The sequence below is a fragment of the Lipotes vexillifer genome, unplaced genomic scaffold (assembly GCF_000442215.2).
Source record: "Lipotes vexillifer unplaced genomic scaffold, Lipotes_vexillifer_v1.1 scaffold747, whole genome shotgun sequence".
NCBI lineage: Eukaryota > Metazoa > Chordata > Mammalia > Artiodactyla > Lipotidae > Lipotes > Lipotes vexillifer.
In genome coordinates, this window is record NW_006772445.1 from 609,840 (window position 1) to 626,247 (window position 16,408).

Consider the following 16,408-nt stretch of genomic DNA (forward strand, 5'->3'; position numbering starts at 1 on the left):
CACAGCTCTACTAACAACATTACTTTTATGCTCATAATATGACCTATGCAATTCAGTCAGAAGAGCCAAGAAGCAATATTGATATTTTACATTGATCAGAGGAAATGAAGTTAATTGACTCAATTATTTAACTCAGCATAGCAGCACGTCCCCTTGAAGTATTTCTCACTTGAGGATCTCAAGGCACTTTATAAACCCTTAGCGATAAGTATCTCCTCTCCATTTTAATAGGAAGAAGAGGAGGCATACTTAATTTTAATAAAAATTTTCCAGTGGAAAGTGATAGGTCTTCACTCTGAATTTAGCACATTAGAATGCTGTTGCCTACAGTATTTCAAGTTAGTATTAAATAAAACATTGCAAATAATGAAAAATTCTCCTCTGTAAGGTCAACAAAATGTCTTTTCCCCCTTAAGAGTATACTTCAGAGGAGAGCAGAAAAGAAACTTCCAAAGACATCTTTGTGGAGCTTTGTGGTAGTTAAGGGCAAGGGCTATGAGCCAGGCAGACCTGGGTTTAAACAGTAGAACCAAGGCTTACAAACTGTGGCTTGGACAAGTTATTTAACTGTTAACAAGTCTCCATTTCCTTGTCTATACAATGATAATAGTAGCAGTAATTCCCTCGTAGGGTTGATGTGAGGATTAAAAGGTGTACACTGAGTAGCACAGTGTCTGGCACATGCTAAGCACACAATATAGTGTACGCATTGTCATCATCATCATCATCACTGGCTCTAAGCACCTGTGATGGATAATTTTATGTGTTACCTAGGAGGGTGTTTTTGGATGGTACTAGCATTTAAATCAGTGAACTTTGAGTAAACAGATTGCCCTCCAATTAGACTACATCCAATCAGCTGAAGGCCTGCCTCCCCAGGCAACAGGGAATTCTCCAGATGATTGCCTTTGGACTTCATCTGCACTAATGGCTCTCCTGGGTCTCCATCCTGCCAGCCTTTGGACTGGAACTGGAACTTCAGTTCTCCTGGGTCTCTGCCTGCTGATCCACACTGTAGATTTGGACTTGCCAGCTTCTGTAATCCTGTGCACCAATTCCTTATAATAAGTCTCTTTCTCTATATATACACATCCTGTTGGTTCTGTTTCCTTGGAGAACCTTGGTTAATACAGCACCATATACAAGTTTGAGAACCTAAATCATAAAATAGATTTGATGGTATAAAATAGGGTACTAATATCACTTGGAATATAAGATTCTTGAGGGCAAGGATCAACCTTTAAGTATTGACCATGAAACACATATTCAGTAAATTCTTCAAGAATAAATTAATCAATCAGTATATTTTAGCATAACATGAAAATATAGTGTCATTTTTTAAAGCATATGTGAACTGATATCATACATTAGGCAGAGCCTTAGGATTATAAAGTTAAAAAGACATAGATGAAGAAAAGCTCAAATCACCAGCTATGCCAGAAGGCTGTTAGAGTGTATGAGCTGCCCCAAATGTCATCCGAGGGAACAGAATGTCCTAAAGGAAACAGAAAGCTAAGGAATGGATGAATCACATCTGCCATTGTCATGGATACTGTTCATCTTATCTATGTGAACTTGAAAACTGAAAGCCCTATAGTGAGTGACTGGTTATCTAATTGAAGCCTCATCTGTTTACTAAAAGACATAGCCCTATAGAGAAACCCTTAACGTTTAATAAGCACTCAAAGTGTACTTGGCCTTGGGCAAAATGTACAAAATGTACAAACATAGTTTCTTTCCTATTGTCCAGTTGTTCTCTACTCTGGGTGCTCATTAGAATCATCTGGAGAACTTTTTTTGTGTGTGACAGTTTCAGATGATTATTTAATTTGTAAATATTGCACAAATTTTAATAGCTTAAATTGTATATACAGCCAAGTAAACACTTGCATTAATGACTTGTGGAACTGGTGTGATATGATCAGTGTGCCACACTCCTTTTTCTTAATTCAGGCCATAGACTCGAGAGTGGCCTGGAATCTCCAGGAGTGAGGGTTTACCTATACAAGCCAGCACTGTTCTTGGTCACAGTATTGAATATTAAGGTATTAGGAAGATATACTCATTTTACATATGAAGAAACTGAACCCCAGAAAAGTTAAATACCCTGCCTTAGGTCAGAGCAAGTAGGGGAGCCAGGCTCTGAACCCTGTCTTAAGCCAGCTTGCTGCTGAGTGGGGTGGGAACTCAGGCTTTTGGTCCTTGTGACTCCCAAGGATGGGGCAAGTGTGAAGGTTTCTTAGCTGGGGTGGGATAGGATGGCAGGGACAAAAGGTCAGCATCTTCCTGCCCACAAAACCCCTGTCCAGCCTTGATACTAGGTCAGCAACCTGGGAAGGATGGCTCTGTGCTGGGCTGCTAGGAGCTCTCAAGGAGACCCTTGTGGGCAGCACAGCTAAAGCTAACCATTTAATTCCCTGGAGCTGGAAACCCAGTCAGGCCCAACTCTAATATGGAATGGAATAGAGGTGACTGGCCTTTTTACCTCTCCATGGGTAAAAGGAATGAGCCGAGGGGCTGACGTGCACTACATTTGGAACTGAAGATTTCCAGGACCCACGTCTGAGTCATGTGTTCTCTGTAGCCTCTACCAAGTCGGGTCTGACCTAGAGCAAGGGCTCAATGATGTTTTGCAGCAGTGAGGGTCTGCAGGCCAAGGAAGAAATGTGCCCAATGGGTCTGCCCTGTGTTACCCTCCTGTAAACTGGGCTGGGCTATTGCTTCCAACAGAGGGGCAGTCAACAACCTCTACAGTTTGAATACCTGAGTCCAAGGAGCTCCAATGAAGGGAAAGCAGGAACACGACAAAATTGCGGGGAGGGGGTACTAAAGCTTCCCCCTAGCTTGGCTGTTCCTGGTGCGTCTCCAATATTAGACAGCCCTCCCCCAGTGCTGGCACCTATACAGAGTCCCATTTCCTCCTTTATGCAAACAAGGCCTGCTCCAAGGCCCTCAGCCCCAGTCTCTGTACCCCTTTCTCCTAGCTGATACAACAGTCACTTCCCTCCTCCTGAGATCCCTGGGACTCCAGTCTCAGGGGGACGCTGGGCATGCAGGCTGCTCAGCTGGGCTTCAGAAGCCCTTCTCCAGGAGCCAGGCTTTGAGCTGCTGGTCAAAGTAGCCCTTGACCCGAAGGGTACCTGTCACCTCATTGACCTGGGTGATAGGTGTCTTCCCCAGTAACAGGCTCAGAAAATCTTCCACCTCCTTCTGCAGGGCCCAAATGTCCCCCTCCACCTTCCGGATCACAGTCATCTGACGGTTTCTATGCGTGATGTCCTTGTAGACCGGATGTTGTGCATACAAGAGCACTGCACAAAGTAGGGCAGGTTGGGTGGGAGGCCTCTAGGAGTGGGATAATGTTCATGCTTTGGGGGCTTTGCGATGCTGGTGGGGGGTAATAGGCACTCCACAAAACGGTATTCATCCACAGACTCCATGAAGCTGGGGTAATCAGGAGGCCCCAAGGTCTGGCTCAGTTGCCGTAGCCTGCAGCCCGGTGGGACACCGGTTCTCATCTGAAGATCTTTTAATGAATTTGATGAAATCCCATCCCCAGATATTCTGACATGGTGCTATGGGGTAGGATCCGAGCCTGGGTATTTTTAAAACCTCCCCAGGGACTTCCTTGGTGGCCCAGTGGTTAAGAATCTGCCTGCCGGTGCAGAGGACACGGGTTCAAGCCCTTGTCCAGGAAGATCCCACATACCACAGAGCAACTAAGCCTGTGTGCCACAGCTACTGAGCCTGCACTCTAGAGCCCGCGAGCCACAACTACTGAAGCCCGCATGCCTAGAGCCCATGCTCCACAACAAGAGAAGCCACCACAATGAGAAGCCCGCGCACCACAACAAAGAGTAGCCCCCACGCACTGCAACTAGAGAAAGTCCGTGTGCAGCAATGAAGACTCAATGCAGCCAAAAATAAATTAATTAATTAACAAAAAAAAAAAAGCTCCCCAGGTGATGCTAATATTTGGCAGCTGGGGTCAAGATTTCTCTGAGCTCCGACAGTCTAAGTGATGCACAAAAACACGTGTAACATACACACACATTAAACCCCTTCACATATCAACACTCTTCATGATCGTTCACACTTCTAACTCAAATAATCAGGAAATGGTTAGCTATGACAATTTTCTGTCTTAATGGTTGAGATCCTTGCTATCTTCCAGTTATTTCAATGCTCTTAATTTCCCCTTTCAGAGAATTTATGAAGGTAGTAATATAGGCACATGGGAGGTAGAGATTTTACTATTGATGAGACATTAGATAAAATAGGAGCTTGAAGCTAATGGTCAAAATCAATGATTCTGTTAACCTGTGAATCTTAGGACAATCACAAAAAAATCCAAAGACTAATACAAGTCAGAGACAAAATAAAGTGTGTCTTTTTAAGTGAAAAATTATCTAAAAATAAACTCATTTGTGAAAATATATTTATAATATTATAAAGCTCTGGAACATCTGTACTTGTAGGAATTCATAAACTTTTGAATGGCTTTGGAAAAAGTTGTTTTGTTTTGACCATACCTGTTGACTAAGAACTTTAATTTGTAGAACAAGGCACCATAATATCCCGTAAAAACATTTAATTTGCCATACCTTGTCAAATTTTTTATCTAGAAAATTTATATTTGTATGTTTAATGATTTGTTTGCTATGTATCCTATACTAAAGGAATTTCTTTCTTTTGACCGGTTTGGTTCACTCATAACAAGTAGAATGGTACTCCTTAGTTTAATTTATTTTCACTTTTCAGAAACAAATGGCAGTGAGCAATTCCACTTCTGAATATATATCCAAAGTAACTGAAAGCAGAGGCTCAAACAGATATTTATACATTCATGTTCATAGCAGCATTATTCACGATAACCAAAAGGTGAAAGCAACCCAAGTGTCTATCAACAGAAGAATGAATAAACAAAATGTGATATACATATATAATGGAATTTAATACAGCCTTGAAAACAAACGAAATTCTGACACATGCTACAACATGGATGAACATTGAGGACATTATGCTAAGTGAAATGAGCCAGTCACAAAAAGACAAATACTGTGTTATTGCACATATATGAGGTTCTTAGAAGAGTCAAATTAATAGAGACAGAAAGTAGAATGGTGGTTTTCAGCGCTGAGGGAAAAGAAGAATGGGGAGTTGTTGCTCAGTGGGTACAGAGTTTCAGTTTTGTACAATGAAAAGAGTTCTGGAGATGAATGGTGATTATGGCTGCACAACAACATGAATACATGTAATAACGTTGAGCTGTATACTTAAAAATGGTTAAGATGATAACTTTCATGTTATGTGTATTTCACCACAATTAAAAATAATAAGTAAAAATACCAACATCAGTCATTTATTCTGCTCATGAACCCACAATCTGGGCAGAGCTGGTCGTGGATGGCTCTCTCCTGGTCCACATGGTATCAGTAGGGGCAGCTCAACTACACCTGGAGGATCCACTTCCATCATGGCTAACTCACATGCCTGGCAAACTGGTGCTGCTGTTGGCTGGGAGCTCACCCCAGGCTATTGATCAGGGGCCTTAGTTCTCTACATAGGCCTCTCCATGAGCCTTTTGGTGGCATAGCATGTTGCTTATTTCCCAGAGTAAGTATTTGAAGAAATGGGAATTGGAAGCTAACAATCTCTTGAGATTCCAAAGTGGCACAGGATCACTCCCACTGTATTTTAAGCAGTGATCAAGTGGTCAAAAAAAAAAAAAGTCTACCTCACCTTTGACAAAGTGTCAAAGAATCTGCAACCATCTTTAATCTACTATACCAACTAGCCCAGTTCTTTTCTCTCTTTATTCTGGAAAGTTTCTCCACCTGAAGCTTCTGCTTATAACTCAGATTGCTCTGACTTTTCATAGACCTAAATCTAATCCCTCATATATAGCTCCAAATCTATCTCAAGGGCTTCTCCCTATGCATCTTTGGCTTCAAACTCACTATTAACTGTCTGATTCTCTCTTTTCTCAGTCATGTATGTGGGAGTAAGAATATGATTGGCCCAGATCATCATTTCATGCTAAGTCATGCATGTCATAGATTACAGACATATCTATGCACTGGCTGCCATTAGATCAAGTGCTCCTAATCCAATACCTGTAGCCAAGGGTGCTATTTTATATTATATGACGGTTTTGACTTATCTTTTTTGTATACGCTGTGAGTATGGGGGTGAGGGAGATGGGTAGAGTTGTGCAAGGGTTGTGAATGCAGCAAGCACCATAATTCATTTTCCTAGAATAAAGTGGAGCCTTTACTGGTTCTGAAAATACTTATCCACTGCTTCCTCAGTGATTAAGGTATTGAAGATATAACTGGTTTATTGTTTCTCCTTTTTATACCTCCTTCAAAAAAAAATGCATGTGGATTTCCTATAACATTTTCTTTTCCCCTTAAGATTGCCTTTAAGATCCACTTAATGCTATTGTCTCTGAATAAAATCATAGTGTGATTTTCTCTGGACCCTGCATTCTACACAAGATTAATATTTCCTATTCAGGTTAGCAGTAAAAAGGTAGCAGTACATATGTGATCACCTCTTCCTGTTAGACAAAAACTCTCTATTTGGCCAAACTTTAGTCAGGCTCTTCTAAGCCCCCTTCTGAATTAGGCTTTGACCTTGGGCTTCAGTTTCCATCCTGGCTGGACCTGCACATCCAGTTCAGCAAGAATCCATTGTCAGTTTAGACAGAATCCTCTACCCTGATCAAATTCCTCATTTCTCACCATCCTCCAGGTGATATCTGATCACCCTAGCCTGTCTTCAGCAAGAATCCTGTCAAGTCAGTTTAACCAGAATCCTTCCTTATGCCTGATGTTTCTTCTTAGTAATTTTCCATACACTGACCCCCACCTTGCTCCTTGGCTATAAAGTCCCTCTTGTCCCTGTAGTTTTCTTCAAATCATTCCTGGCACCACTTTTGTTAGTTTGGGTCCTCCACAAAGAAAATGCCAAGATGGGATTAGATGTACAAAAGATTTATTGGGGGAAAACCCTGTGAAGGAGAAGGAACTGGTGGAGGTAGGAAAAGCCTTCAAATCATGATGCACATCTGCCCTATGAGAGAGAGGATGGAGAAGGATTGTATAGGCAGGGTCTCAGATGTGGCACAGTTCTAAGTCTCCACCAGGCAGAACTCAGGGCAGTCCTCTGGCCAAAGTCACCTATTCAAGGACTCCTGTAACTGTAAGAATGGGTACACATTAGAACAAATCCCCATGCTACTCAGACTTTGGCTGAGAGAAGGCTTTGGGAAACATGGCCTTTACATGAACACAAGAGTGAATCCAGAAGGACAGCACCTGGGGCCATCAGTCAATTATGCTTCCTGCAGAAGGAAACATGAGTGCTGTATTTTTATGACCACAAATGAGTAGTAGCTACAAATGAGGCCACAAAGTAGGTAGGCAAGGGTTAGATGGTAAAGTGCCTTGTATTCAAAGTTTATAATTTATCCTGCAGTCCTATAGTATAAGAAAGGGGTTGGGGAAAAGAAAACAGAGTCAAGAGATAACAGTGAAGGGTGATTAACTGGGCATGCTGGCAAATTAGACTGGACAAGAAAAGAGCCTTGACTCCCAGGTTTCTGTCTTGGGAGGTGAACTGAAATTCATCACATGCTACTAGGAGGAAAACTGCACCCAGGCTTAAAGCATTGGTATTATTGCTGACCCAATCCAACACTATTAAATACCAACATGAATAATCCATCACCTCTGTGTTCCTTTAACACGATAATAATTGTCATTATTAAAAATAATAACATACTATAGTTAAAAGATAAACTAAGGTAAATTAAACTCTTGAAAAGTTTCTTTGAGCATGCAGTGATTCAAATCAGGCAGCACCAAATTGAAAATGATTAGGTGCCCTCCTCAACAGGAGCCAGGAAAAGGCTTTTAGAGAGCAGATGAAGAAATAATGCAAGGAAATTATTTGATTGGCTGTAGCTTAAACCCTGCCTTATCTGGGAAAGCCTAGTTGGCTCTTTGTGATTGGTTGTTCTCAGGTTTCCATTTCTTGATCTTGAGGCAACTGCAGAAATTGACTCTGGTTTAGGTTTTTGTTTGTTTACATAGGCAGCCCAGGCATTAGACACCTTGGTCTAATGGCTTCCTTGTTAATTACTTGAACACTACAACTTTATGAAGCTTAACATGAGTGTTGTATTAATGGGTGTGTATTAGTGTTGTATTAATATTCTTCACATTAGGAATAGATTGGTTTTTGGAAGAAAACTAAGGTATGTAAAGTATATTTGTACTTAGGTAAATTCTGGAAGAAAAGAGCCTCAGTCTTTGTTGGTGGAGAGCCTGAAACAAAGTCAGACATCCCCCACCTCACTGCAGCTCTGCAGAGCAGCCTCCCTCCTACCTCTTCAGACCAGGAGTCTCAAAGCGGAAGTAAGGCCCTTGGCAGCTGAAATCTGCTACAAGGGAGCTGATAAGAGGCGTGAAAAGCTCTGGGGCCAAGACCCCCTTAAGATTCTCCCGGTACGTGGAGAGAGTTGGAGTCTCCCCAGGGAGTACTTAATGAGGGGACTGAGGGCAGGGGACAGTGAGAGGAGAGCAAATTGGTAATGAAGATGAGAATGGGTCAGAAAAAGGTTTCATCACTCTTCCGTGGACCATAGGAGAACAAACATTTAAAGTTAAAACTCCCACCTTCCAATTTTATACTCTAGGCTAAACATTTCAGCTTAAAAAATGAAACAAAATAGAACAGAACTGTCTTACCATGTTGGTTCACATGCTCAGGACTTCTCCCGGATGAAATTCAAAACTGGCCCAGAACACATAGGGCAAGGAGAGACAGAAGAATGAGACAGGGCTTCCCTGGTGGCACAGTGGTTGAGAATCTGCCTGCCAATGCAGGGGACACGGGTTCGAGCCCTGGTCTGGGAAGATTACACATAACGCGGAGCAACTGGGCCCGTGAACCACAGCTACTGAGCCTGCGAGTCTGGAGCCTGTGCTCTGCAACAAGAGAGGCCGCGATAGTGAGAGGCCCGTGCACCGCGATGAAGAGTGGCCCCTGCTTGCCACAACTAGAGAAAGCCCTCGCACAGAAATGAAGACCCAACACAGCAAAAACTAAATTAATTAATAAACTCCTACCCCCAACAACAACAACAACAAAAGAATGAGACAGACCCTTCCATTGTTGGTTGGCACCCTCAGGAGCTTCCCAGGTGAAATCTGAAACTGGCCCCTATTCACGGAGGTAGGGGAGAAACCGAAGAAAGCTGCAGGCGTGCCAGGTAGGTGGCGAGCTTAATAAGCTAGGGAATTACATACGAGGCTTATCTTGGGCGGCTGCTAGACCAGTACATCTTCGCACCTGCCCACCAGAATCTTGAGTTTTTATAGAGGCCTTAACGGGGTTCAGTCACATATTCTGTCCAGAAGATCTTAGCAACACATTGCTCTCTCAAGGCTGCATCCTTGAAAACGGCTCTGTGGGAACGGTAGGCAGAAGTTCATCCCAAGGACGGGGAGGGGGCAAGGAGCCTTCCACTGCCCAGGTCCAGTTCACAGATCAACCAGCAGTTACGTCCTCCCGCTGACCTCCTCCCACACCATGGAACACAATACAGTAGTCAGAAGAGAGGTAGCATTCAAAAAGAGGGCAGCCTGACTCCCTGCTACCTGCTGTCTGGTCATCAAGAGCCTTGCCCTTTCGCATTAGTAGGGTCATAGTTTCTGCAGAAGTTATTGAGGAATAGTCTATGTACTTATACTACTGTGTGACATGAGAGAATGACTGTCAATTTTGAATATTAAAGTGCAATGGTTATTGTAGAGGCTCGATTAAAATAACCAATCAAACAAGTTAGTGTTTTCCAAAGTTCATTTGAATTATAATTTTGATTTAATTTAAAAAGTTAATAAACTTTTTTTATTCAACTGTCAAACACTTTGTCTTAAAATATAATAAATAATTTGTGATACTTTTTCTAGAGATAAAAGAACATGCTTTTACATTATGATGAGAATAAATTCTAAACATTTACACTAAAATTACAGATCTAATGAACTAGAAAAATGTTGATGGATTATTTCTAAATTATTAGTCACTTACACTGTTTCTAAAAGTACTACTTACATTTTAGCAATTGTTCTGTATTTATGTTACAAATGTAGAAAAATAGCTTATCTTCTTATCCCTTCCCTTTCCTATCCAGCGCCTAGCAAATTGTAGACATTTAATAACACTGGAACAAATCAGAGATAATGCTATGTTAAGACTAAATAATAGAATAAGGAAAATGAAATTGACAAAAGGAAATATTAAAGAAAGATGATTTTAGACAAATTGGACTATCCAAAATTGAAAGTCTGCAAACAAATTATTATTTGTCAATTATAAGTAATTATTCCCTAACAAAATATATTTTATACCTTAATAATGTCTTCTATTAAACAACATTGCTAATTTGTTCTGGTGATTTTCTAAATCTGCTTTTATAGAACTACAGTTGTGAGAGCTGAACCAAGGTATTATGCTGGTCAACACGGGATAATGGTGCTGATATTTTTATATGTTCTAAATTTGTAGTGCCGATAAAGAATTTATTGTGGAGGCTGAAAGTCTAATACATGATTTATATTGCCTCAGAGGCAGAATTGCTACTGAAATTGCTAAGTGTTAACAGCTATTTTTTCAAATGAATTTTCTATATCTTAATTGCTTTGTTTGTTTGTTTTTTGTCTTGCTGTTTCTTTGCCAAAAATATAACATGCTGTTTCAGTTGAGAGGCTCATATTATTACCACTGTAGGAGGTTTCATGCAGATTAGACCAAACAATGTGGTTGTTTTGTGCATATGGTAATCAAGTTTGAAGCCTTCTCATGACAAGTCTCATTCTTTGAGAATTTTCTCCTCTGTATGTTAGAAAAATCAAAGCACAAATGCCACACTGATATCTTTTCTTTTTAATGTTGAATATGTTTTTAAAGATTTATTTTTTATTTATTTATTTATTTTTGGCTGCATCAGGCCTTAGTTGTGGCACGCCAGATCTTTGTTGAGGCATGCAGGATCTTTCGTTGTGGCACATGGGCTTTTCATTGAGGCACGGGCTTCTCTCTTATTGCGGCGTGCGGGTTTTCTCTCTGGTTGTGGTGCACAGGCTCCAGGGCGCATGGGCTCTGTAGTTGTGGTAAGTGGGTTCCAGAACACATGGACTCTGTAGTTTGCGGCACTCAGGCTCTCTAGTTGAGGCATGCGAGCTCAGTAGTTGTGGCGTGCAGGCTTAATTGCCCCACAGCATGTGGGATCTTAGTTCCCTGACCAGGGATTGAACCTGTGTCCGCTGCATTGTAAGGTGGACTCTTTACCACTGGACCACCAGGAAAGTCCTGCTACATGGATATCTGATTTCAATACCAATCACATCTTCCTCCAAATCTCCTTATCCCTTAATCTCACATTAAGAATTACAAAAGCAAATTAGATTAAAATGTATAAATGGTAAATATGTTAATGTTTTCAATAAATCCATAAAATACAGAGCCTATAATTTTCCATATGGTAATTGATCTTCCTTTCTTTTTTTGAAGTATAGTTGATGTACAATATTATGTTACTTTCAGGTATACAACATAGTGATTCAACATTTAAATACATTGCAAAGTGATCACCATAATGTCTAATAACCATCTGTCATCATACAAAATTTTTATAGTATTATTGACTATATTCCTTATGCTATGTATTGCATCCCTGTGACTTATTTATTTTACAACTGTAAGTTTGTACTTCTTAATCCCCTTCACCCAAACCTGCACTCCCCTCCCCTCTGGCAACCACCAGTTTGCTCCCTGTATCTGTAACTCTGTTTCTGTTTTGTTTTGTTTGTTCATTTGCTTTATTGTTTAGATTCCATATATAAGTGAAACCATATGGTATTTGTCTTTCTCTGTCTGACTTATTTCACTTAGCATAATACCTTCTAGGTCCATCCATGTTGTCCCAAATGGCAAGATTTCATTCTTTTTTACAGTTGAGTAATATTGCATTGTGTGTACATACATATACCACATCTGTTGATGGACACTTAGGTTACTCTGGTATCTTGACTATTGTAAGCAGTGCTGCACTGAATATAAAGGTGCATATAGCTTTTCAAACTAGTATTTTTGTTTTCTTTGGGTAACTATGCAGAACTGGAATTGCTAGATCATATGGTAGTTCTATTTTTAAATTTTTGAGGACCCTCCCACAATTTTCCATAGGGGCTGCTCCAATTTACATTCCCACCAACAGTGCATGAGGGTTGCCTTTTCTCCACATTCTTGCCAACACTTGTTATTTGTTGTCTCTTTGATGATAGCCATTCTGACAGGTATGCAGCAATATCTCATTGTGGTTTTGAGTTGCATTTCCCTGATGATTAGTGATGTTGAACATCTTTTCATGTGTCTGCAGGACATTTGAATGTCTTCTTTGGAGAAATATCTATTCAGATTCTTGGCTCATTTTTTAACGAGATTGTTTGGGGTTTTTGATATTGAGTTGTATGAGTTATTCATATAATTTGGATATTAATCCTTTATTGTCTATACCATTTGCCAATATCTTCTCCCATTCAGTAGGTTGCCTTTTCATTTTGTTGATGGTTTCCTTCACTGTGCAAAAGCTTTTTAGTTTGATGTAGTCCTATTTGTTTATTTTTCCTTTCCATTTGTGGTTCCTCAGTTATGGAGTTCTACTTCTTGTCCCTTGCTTATTTTTCTATCATAGATGTTCAAGGGCTTTTTATAGAAAGTGTTGGAACTAGATAAAACCCAGTGAGCAAAATATTGCTATCTGCTGAAGCTGGATGATGGCACAAGAGGGATTTCTTATGCTACTCTCTCTACTTTTAGGTATGTTTAAATTTTTCTATGATAAGAAGTTAGCTCTGTCTACTGAAAAGGTCTAAAATCAGTGACCACACCTAGTGTCAGGTTGTGAGCTCTAAATATCATTCACCAATTAAAAAAAAAACTAGGGTTCCTTACAGACATGGCCAGATTCAGGTTCAGTTCAGGAAATTTATAAGATGAGCCTTAGATATCTTGTGCCAAAAATCAAAGAAGCCACCAAACTATAATAGGGTTATGTCAAAAGGGCATAAGAGCCAGCTTGGCCAAAGATGGAATAATCTGAGCATAAAAATAATCATTTCAATTCACTGAAAATAATTGTATAAAAATGTATGAGTCATAATGATATTCCAAAAGAGAACGAGAGAGCAAAAACAAAAAGTTAACAAGAACTCATCAGAAATCATTAGAGGTAGTTAGAACACTGACTTTTTATTTTGAAAATGACAATTATAGAGGAAGAAATAAGCTTTTATCTCATCAATCCTGTGTAATTTATTTAAAATAGCCCTAGTTGATGAAGGAAAGTTACTTAGAGAAAAATTGCAGAAAGTAAATGTAAAAGAAATGGTAGAATGGGAAAAAGCCATTAAGAGAAAAAACTATCAGTTTTTTCTGACTGATCTTAACAATGAGAGGATCAACTTGCCACCACCAAAACCAATGATCCAACTTAAGCATCATTAAAAGTTGGTCAGCCACTTACTATGAGCCTTTAAGTATGATGCAATATGGAGTAAACAGCATAAGTAGTTTTGTCAACAAATTCAGTCTAAATCTAATTAAAGCTTTCAAACCAACTTCTAATTTAAGAAATACAGGAGATAGAGACAAGTTAAACAATACCACAAGGAAGCAATACCACAAGGAAATAAGCAGACAAATGCAGAATATTAATCATTCCTCAAGACCTGAGACAAATGACCCAGTTTCTCCAATAAATCAATGGCAAGGGGAAAAATGGAGGTGAGACTGTTCTAGATTAAAATAGAGCAAATAATATAATAAGTGTGATAATAACTGTGAACCTCGTGTGCTTCCTGAATCAAATAAATCATCCATGAAAAAAGACATTTTTTATGCAATTGGAGAAACTTAAATGTGGACTACATATTAAATGATATGAAGAAAATATGTTAATTGAACTTAATATGACGTTAGCAGTGTCTTTATGTCAGAAACAAATCCTTATTTTTTGGTGGTACATATTAAAGGATTTATGGATAAAGTTACCTGGTGGCTTACACAAAAAGTAGAACTTTTTTGTAGATTTAATTATTGAAACAGAACCTAGCAAATACCACAAGCTTAAACTTTGGAGAAATATTGGTATTTTACTATATATCATGTCCTCCTTTACTGTGTAATTTGTTGTAACTTCTTTCATATCTTCAGCAATGTTCACTCTGCATCTTCTGATAATTCTTTATGTAAAAGGAGTGCCTGTTGGTTTGGTGGATTCTTTCAGGCATTTTACTGTAACAGCGTGAACAACTGCTTGTTGCCTTTGCAATTAAATAAGAAATGTTAAAGGAGGCTCTCAATGTTTTTACTAATTTTTAGCAAAGTTTTATAAAGTTCTGGACTGAGTATAACTTCAAACATTGATGAAGAGTTATAGAATTTGTCTTCACGTTCTAGATACTTAGCGTTAAAATGGCTTGCTGATCCTTAACCAGTGTATCAAGGGAAAATATACACCTCATGTGATGTTCATGAATAATGACAGTGGATGTAAATCTCTATTTTAAATATTATTCTCGATTGTTAAAAAACCTTTGGGAGCCTGCGGAAGGTGGCGGCGGCGGCGGCACCTACGAGCGTAGGCTCTGTGAGAGCGAAGCTGCCGTGGGGCCCGCTGTGCGCCGGCGGCCCTGACATGGGTGCCCGCGGCTCCAAAGCTCGGGGCCTGCGGCCCTTCGCCTTATAGGCGGGGGGGGGCGGCGGCCTGGAGGCTCTGTTGCTGAGCAAGCTTTGGTGCGACCGCGAGGCTGAGTCGTGCCCCCCTTCGTATTCTATCATGGAGCGCTGCAGCTCCATGTTCTAGGACGAGGATGGGGATCTGGCTCACGAGCTCTGTGAGGAGACAGTCGTCACCAAGAACGGACAGAAGCGGGCCAAGCAGAGGCAGGTGCATGAGAACCTGATTCCTCAGGGCATCGTGAAGCTGGATCCACCACCCGCCCCCGCCCCCGCCCCGCATCCACGTGGATTTCCCTGTGATCCTCTTTGAGGTGTGAGCCTGGGGGGGTAGCAGGCATAAACACCCCCTGCCCCAGCAAGAAACCCCCAGGCTCCAGGTGTGGCTTCCATTGAGGAACCTAGGCTGGGGCCACAATATCAATAAACTCCCGTGGCCCGGAACCATCAGCTGTGAGCAGGGCCGTCCCGCAGTGTTGGTTGGGTGTTGCTTTGTATGTGGACAGGAGGTGACCAGTGGCTGATGGCAGAGTTACCAGTCCCCCTTTCCCAGCTGTCCCTCCGAGGGGCATGGCAGGGCATGTGCTGGTCAGGAATGTCTAGCTCTTGTGCCTTTGCCTGGCCTGCATTCTTGCAAGCTTGCCCAGGGCCCAGCCCTGCTGGAGGCTACAGCACTTTACAACCAAGGTCTGCCTTCTTCCAGCCCCAGGGTGTAGGAGCTGTGCACAGGTGGGAACTTCCTTTCCCTCACTTCCTTTACCCTCTCGTTGGAGCATTTCAGCCATTTGCCACCTCGATTCCTCCTGTGTTGGACAGAAGCTGGGAGCAGACTCACCAACCTGGGACACAAAAAAAAAAAAAAAAGAAAAAAAAAACCCCAGCAGTTAAAAGGGCACCTAGAAATGCAGGAAGGAAATGCATTTACTAACCCTAAGTTTTCTGCCAAATGGGCAGGGAACTGCTGGAGCTCTCTCCAGGGTAAAAGGTGCCAGTGAGCACCATTGTTTGACTTCCCACCAGGACTGTTCCAGTTCCATGCCAGCACCAGCCATCCTGCCAATGTTGCCTCAGTGTGGCATTCCCCAGGGACTGTCCCCAAACCACACCTCTAGCTCCAATCAATCTGCTAAAGCAGTCTACATAGGGGACTCTCCCACACAAGGCCACTTTTTCAAGACCAGTAGAAGTAATTGTTTCACCTAATTCATGGAAACTAAATCCAAAGAAAAGGTCATAAGGATGTTCAACAAACTCAGGAGAAGAATGGAGAAACTCAGTGAGAATGTCAACAAAGACTTAGAAAATGTAAGAGAGAACCAATCAGTGTTGAAAAATACTGTGACTTAATTAAAAATTATACTACAGAGAATCAATAGCATTTTAGATCATACAGAAGAATGGACAAGCAATCTGGAAGATAGAATAGTGGAAATCACCCAATCAGAATAGCAAAAAGAAAGAATTTTTGTAAATAAGGAGAGCTTAAGGGACCTCTGAGATGACATCAAGTATACTAACATTCATATTGTAAGGGTTCCAGTAGGAGAAGAGAAAGAGAAAAAGTCAGAGAACTTATATGAAGAAATAAAACCTTCCC

General features: G+C 40.9%; 2 pseudogenes; one reads left to right on the top strand and one right to left on the bottom strand.

Annotated features, from left to right (window-relative positions):
• Positions 1–3,072: 3,072 nt before the first annotated feature.
• Positions 3,073–3,518, bottom strand: LOC103079254 (39S ribosomal protein L49, mitochondrial pseudogene; annotated as a pseudogene).
• Positions 3,519–14,770: 11,252 nt separating this feature from the next.
• Positions 14,771–15,131, top strand: LOC103078135 (tumor suppressor candidate 2 pseudogene; annotated as a pseudogene).
• The last annotated feature ends 1,277 nt before the right edge of the window (positions 15,132–16,408 follow it).